General features: G+C 48.8%; 1 protein-coding gene across 1 annotated transcript in view; it reads left to right on the top strand.

The window, feature by feature from the left end:
• Positions 1–283: 283 nt before the first annotated feature.
• Positions 284–6248, top strand: part of NUP93 (nucleoporin 93) — a 109798-nt gene continuing 103833 nt past the window's right edge. Inside the window, exon 1 of the mRNA XM_026011784.2 lies at positions 284–400. The gene's annotated coding sequence lies outside the window, so the exon portion shown is untranslated. The remainder of the gene's footprint in view (positions 401–6248) is intronic.

Here is a 6248-nt window from a genome sequence, read left to right as displayed (position 1 = left end):
CCAGCTCGCGGGGATCTTGTCTGTCGCGGTGGCCACTGTGCCCCCAGCGCCTCGAAGAGTACCTGGCGCTAGGACGGCGCTCAGCACCGGGCAAGGGATGGCCCGCGGGGCTGCGCGCTCGCTTCCTCGGTCCGAGCCGCCTCCGGCCGCGAGGGACGGGTGAGGGCGGTGGCCGCCGGCGAGGGGGGCGTGGCAGCTCCGTCGGAGGCCCCGCCCCCCGCCCCGCCCGTGTCCTTGTTCTCCTCTGCGCGTCTCCATAAAGTTTTTTTGGCAGCGCGCCGCGCGAGGGCTTCTGGGAGGGCCGGCCTGGACCAATCAGGAAGTGCGGGTGAGCGGCGCGAGAAGCGGCGGCCGCGTTCTCCACCCGGGACCGGGGCGGCTGAGAAGGCTGCGGTGTCAGGTAAGGGCGTCTCTCTCCCTGTCCCTGTCCTTCCTACTTGGCGGCTTGTCCTTGAACCCGGGGCCCCGGGGCCCCGAGGCCGGCCGGAGCCGGGGCCGCACGCTCGGAGCCATGCTGCCCGCGCTTCCCGTTCGCCTCCTGGTAGCCCAGCACGCCTGGCACTGGCGACTCCGCGCCCGGTCCGACAGCCCCGCATCCTAGCGCCGGGCTGCGCCCTGGGCGTGCCTGCTGCCCTCTTTCCGAGCACGGGGCTTCGGCTTCCTGACTGGCCTCTTCCCCCCACTTGGGCGCTCTGCAGCGGCGCGCCACGCCCACGCCCCCGCCCACCCTGGGCTGGATCGGCGCCGCTCCCCGCCGCAGCACCCCGCCTTCTCGCTGCTCTCCTGCGACGCACCCTGCCTTCCGAGGGCGGAGGTCTTTGGGGTGACGGTGACGACCCCGTTAGCCTCGCTCAGTCCTTGGCCTGTTTCCTGTACCGCCATCAGGGGAATGCTACTCCCCATCTAGGGACGTGCTGGAGATTAGAACCTGGAGGTGGCCTGCACCTTCTCGGGGCTCGCAGCACCCCATCCTCTGCAGGGGCAATGCCTCCGCTTGCGGAGTCTCTTTAAAAAATTACGGGGCGGACCCCAAGGATCTTCGGTCAAAGTTTGACCACCCATTCGCTGCTATGGGTTTGCCCCTGTCGCTTGTGAGATTCTTGTTTTTGTTTTGGCCGAATTGCCTTTCAGCATGAGCAGGGGTCACCTTCTGTATTCTGTCCGGAACCTGAGAAGGTGCCCTTGGACGTAATAGCGTTTCTCTTTCCTCTGTTCTTTGTATTTTGGACATTTTGATTTTTCATTCATGGTGAATTGTTATTCAAGGCTCATAGTTTTAAATACGCATATATTAGGCTAACAGATCCTATATTTGTATCTCCAGAATGGGCCTCTCCCTCGACCTATACCCAGCTGCCTCTTCTTTCTCAACTGAGATGGTTGATAGGGAACTCAGACTGAACATGTCAAGATAGGCCTAGCAAGCTTTCCATCTATCTTCCCTCCCAAACTGCTCTTCTTGGTGTTTTTTCTGTCTGAGTAATATAAAAGGCTCTAGCCAATAACCTTGGAGTCACCCTTGTCTGCTCTCTTTTTTTCTCCATATCCAGTGCTTGCCACCCTGGGCCAATTCACAACCACCTCTCACCTGGATTATTGAAATAGTCTCCCAGTTGGTCTCCTTGCTTCTGCCCTTGCATTCATGCCCTATTTTCAGCAGCTAGAAGGATCCTTTTGAAACACAGGTCAGATCATATCACTCCTTTACGCAAAAACTCTACAATGGTTTTCATCTCATTTAAAGACAAATACCTTATAGTGAGCCTTAAGGCTTTACGTAATCTGACCTGCCATTACTTTCCCACTCTCATTTTCTGCTACACTCCCCTTCCATGGCCTCAGACATGCTTTGGCCTCAGGGCATTTGTGCTTGCAGTTCAATACTCATGTGGTTTGCTTCCTTCCTTTTTTTCAGGTTTTTATTTCTAGGGGTCACCTAGTGAGGCTTTCCTCAGTTCCTATTTTCCTTTACTGCCTTAGTTCTTCTTAGCTGTATTTTAGTTATTTGCATCATGTATTTTTCCCTTCCAGAATATGAAGTGGGGGGAGGTTTTTATGTTTTGTTCCCTGATAGATCTTCAGCACCTAGACTTGGCACACAGTAGGTACTCAATAAATACAAAATAAAGGGATGTTCCTGGAACTGCTACAGGTTTGGGAATACAATGGTGAATGAAACAGGCCTGCCCCCATTGAAGTAATGTTCCTATGGAGGACACCACCAACAATGAACACACAAGTGTAGGATGTAGTGTCAGGGCTGTTTTTAAAGGAGGACAAGTATATCTAAATTGGGACCTGATTGAAATAAGAGAGCGAGTTATGGGAATAGCTGAGGTGAGAGCATTCATGGGAGGGGAATAGCAAGTGCAAAGACCCTAAGATGGGAACAGTTGGAGAAGTGGTGAATTTGAGTCTGAAGCTGAGCTCTGAATCTGCTTCTTGATGGACTGAAGTAGAAAATAAGGTAGAGGGAAATATGGATGTTCTAAGGCGGAGGAGAGGTCAGCAAAGACCCAGGGGTGAGGCCCAAGGTATATTCAGGGAACGAGCCACTTTAATTCATTAAATATTTATTTGGTACCTATTTAATGCTAAACTTGGCTGCTGAGGATTTAGAGGTGAGCAGTGTGACTTACAGGAGTTTGCTGTGTAGAGAAGGAAGAAATAATTAAAACTATTCCACCAGAGAAAAACAGAAATAGAAGGTTCAGAATAGTACGGGAAGGGTTTGGGGTGAGGAGTACTGCCCTAGCTGACTTTGCAGGATATATGAGAGTTCCCCATGTGACAGTGTAGGTGTGGGATGCGTTATAGGAGAATGTGCAGCTACGTGTGCAGGAGTAGAAAGAGAAGAAACCGCGCAAAGCACCCCTAGCATTAGAGACTTACTAGGGTATCTTTAGGGGAGGATATTGAGAGATGTGAATGGTAAGAGTGACAGTGTCAAATCGCAGGCACTTCCTCCTGGAGGGGACCTGGAAGGTGTCCCTGGTAGGACTGAAGGAGTGGAGCATTTCAGAAAGACCTCTTGCCAAGGGGAGGGTGAGTTAGAGGAGCTCAAAGGCTTAGATTTTTGAGGTAGTTAGGAGAAAAGCATGAGGGTCAGAGTGAAAGCAAGAGAGATGGGGATTCCCTTTTGCAAAAGGTTTGAGAGGTAGACATGGAGCCGAGGAAGGGAACTCTGAAGTGACTCCTGGGTGGTTTCTGGCTGAGATGCTGGATGCTAGTAGTTTTACTAAGAGACGGGGCACCCAGGAGGAGGAAGTGGGGGTGTTGGCAGCTGAAAGGAGAGAGAAATGATGAGTTTGGTTTGGGACACAGGTAGTTTGATGTACCCATGGGTCATCCAATTGCAGTTGTCAGGGGGGCAGTTGGAGATACTAGCTCAGGTGAGAGAGCTGGCCTGAACATAGAATAGTTTCCACCAAATTTTTGTTTTAATAAATCAGCATTCTCATCTGGGCTCAGAAAGTCCTCAGAGGTCTTTGGGTGGCCTTTCTGGGGAGGGGTCCTATGAGCTTCCTGACAGTGCATCTTTAAGAATATGTGTGTAGTTCTTTTGTGTGCACGTATGTACATAAACATTAGATTCATAGAGGTCTGTGGCCATCCAAAAGATTGATAACCACTGGCAGGGATTCTAATTGAAGCCATGGCCAAAGGTGGATCTTATCTAGAGAAATATGCAGCGTGAGAAGAGGAGGTCCAAGGATAGAAGCTTGGCATTTAAAGGATGGGTAGATGTAGAAACCATAGCAGAGGAGGCTTGAGAGAGGGAAGAATTGGAAAAGCAGGAGGAGAACCAGGAAAAGGCGGTATCTTCAAGTTAGGGGAGAGTGCTTCAGGAATGGTTAGGGTATCAGAGGCTGTGAGAGAGGAAGGGTTGAAAGTCCATTGGACTTAGCATTTAGGTCATTGGTGGCTGCAGAGGAAATCAGTAATTGGGAGGGCAAGCAGAAATTACATTATAGTGGGTGATGAATGGATGAGGTGTGACAAAGGATGGCTGTCTCTTTGTAAATAGAGCAGGAGCTAAAGGAGCATTTGGGGTTGAAGATTTTTTAAATAAGCTTTTAATTTTAGAATAGTTTTAGGTTTACAGAAAATATGCCAGGTTAGTACAGAGTACCCTGTGCCCCTCACCCAGTTTCCCCTATTGATGAAGAATTTTAGGAAAGAAAAGACCTGAACTCTAGGAAAAGGAGCCAAAGACATTGGAAATAAGGACAGCTGTCATTTCCCAAGCTCTGGCTGTGTGTGAGTCCCTGCCATGGCCTCTACTTGTATAATCTTTTTTTTTTTTTTTAAGATTTTATTTATTTATTCATGAGAGACACAGAGAGAGGCAGAGGCACAGGCAGAGAGAGAAGCAGGCTCCATGCAGGGAGCCCAATGTGGGACTGGATCCCGGGACTTCAGGATCACGCCCTGGGCCGAAGGCAGGCACACTCAACTGCTGAGCCACCTGGGCATCCCTTTGCTTGTATAATCTAATGTCATCATCACAGCAGCCCTCTGGTGTCTAAATCTTCTCCCTTCCTGGTCTTCCTTGTTCCAGTAAGTGGCATCTCCATGCTCCCAAGGTATTCAGGCCTAAAACCTTGTCTTTGTCTTTGACTTCTTTTCTCTCACACTCTACATACAGGATTCATACCTACATGAAATTTGTGCTTAAAATGTATACATGAGTCATACCCACTTTTGTCTCTTCCACCAGTATTATTCTGGTCCACACCACTCTCATGTATCACATCTGGGTGATAGAGCAGCCTCTTGACTGCTCTCCTGGGTTTCACTTTGTGCCCTTCCTCTCCTCAGTCTCTTCTCCATGCAGAAGTGAAAAGCCTTAATCCTTCAGTAGTTCCCAATACACATAGACTAAAATCCAATGTTCTTATTACCTTGTGCTGTGAAGCCTGTACCATCCAGCCCCTGCCCTAACTCCTTCTCCCACCACTCTTCCCTGTGATTGTGTGCTTCAGCCATCAGGCCTCCTCCTCTTCTTCCCATATGCTAAATGTGTGTCTGCTTTGAAGCTTTTGCTTTCACTGTTTCCTTTGCAAGAACATTCTTCCCAGATACCAACATAGCTCACTCCCTTACTTCATTCAGGTCTTTTTTCAGGAATTTCCTTTTTATTTATTTTTTAAAAGATTTTATTTATTCATTCATGAGACACAGAGAGAGAGAGAGAGAGAGAGAGAGAGAGAGAGAGAGAGAGACAGACCCAGACAAAGGGAGAAGCAGGTTCCTCACAGGGAGCCCAATAGGGAACTCGATCCCAGGACCCTGGGATCATTCCCTGAACCGAAGGCAGACGCTCAACCACTGAGCCACCCAGGTGTTCCCACCAGTTTCTTTTTTAGAGAAGCTTCCTAGAACACCCCTTCAAAAGCATTCCCACTATCCACTCTCCCACATCTCCCTGTTTCATCTTTTTGTAGCATTTATCAATACCTGGCGTCATGTGTCTATTTGTTTATATATATATATATATATTTTAAGATTTTATTTATTCATGAGAGACAGAGAGAGGGAGGCAGAGGCACAGACAGAGGGAGGAGCAGACTCCATGCAGGGAGCCCGGTGTGGGACTTGATCCGTGACTCCCGAGATCATGCCCTGAGCCGAAGATGCCCAACTGCTTAGCCACCCAGGCATTCCTGTTTATGTACTTTAATTGTCTTCTAACAGCTATGAGTTCTTTGAGTCTGGGAAATGTCTGGTTTTTTCATAGCTCCATCTCCAGTGTCTTGAACAGATAATACGTAGCATATGGGAGATGTTTAATAAATATTTGTTGAAGGAAAGAAGATGGGGCTCTAACTTTGGTGGCCCTCACAAGGTCAGCATAGGAATTTAAAAAATAAGGAGTCATTATGGTGCAGGCTAGCTTGGTTCGAGGACCCAGAGGAGGTCCTATAAGACCAGCCAAGAGGGTTCTCGTCTTTGTGTGAAATAGAAATCAAATGTGAGCCGAGAAGAAGTGAGAGCAGAGTTAATTGAAGACAGAGAGAAAGAGAGAGTGCCGTTACAGACAGAGCTTCTGGGAGCCTGAGAAAAGAAGAGTGAATCTTGTCTTTGCTTGGGGGCTGGGGTTATTATTGAGGATTGAGATCTGTTTTAAGGTGCCTTTTTAGGTATCCAGGAACAGGTTAAAATGGATGAATGTTTAGGTGTCTTCCATAAGTCACTTATGCCCTGGAGCCAGGGGTCTTGGTGAAGCAGTGATCTGGAAAACATAC

The sequence above is a fragment of the Vulpes vulpes genome, chromosome 2, assembly GCF_048418805.1.
Source record: "Vulpes vulpes isolate BD-2025 chromosome 2, VulVul3, whole genome shotgun sequence".
Taxonomy (NCBI): domain Eukaryota; kingdom Metazoa; phylum Chordata; class Mammalia; order Carnivora; family Canidae; genus Vulpes; species Vulpes vulpes.
Note: the sequence above shows the minus strand (reverse complement) of the source record. Positions and strands in the feature narration are given on the sequence as shown.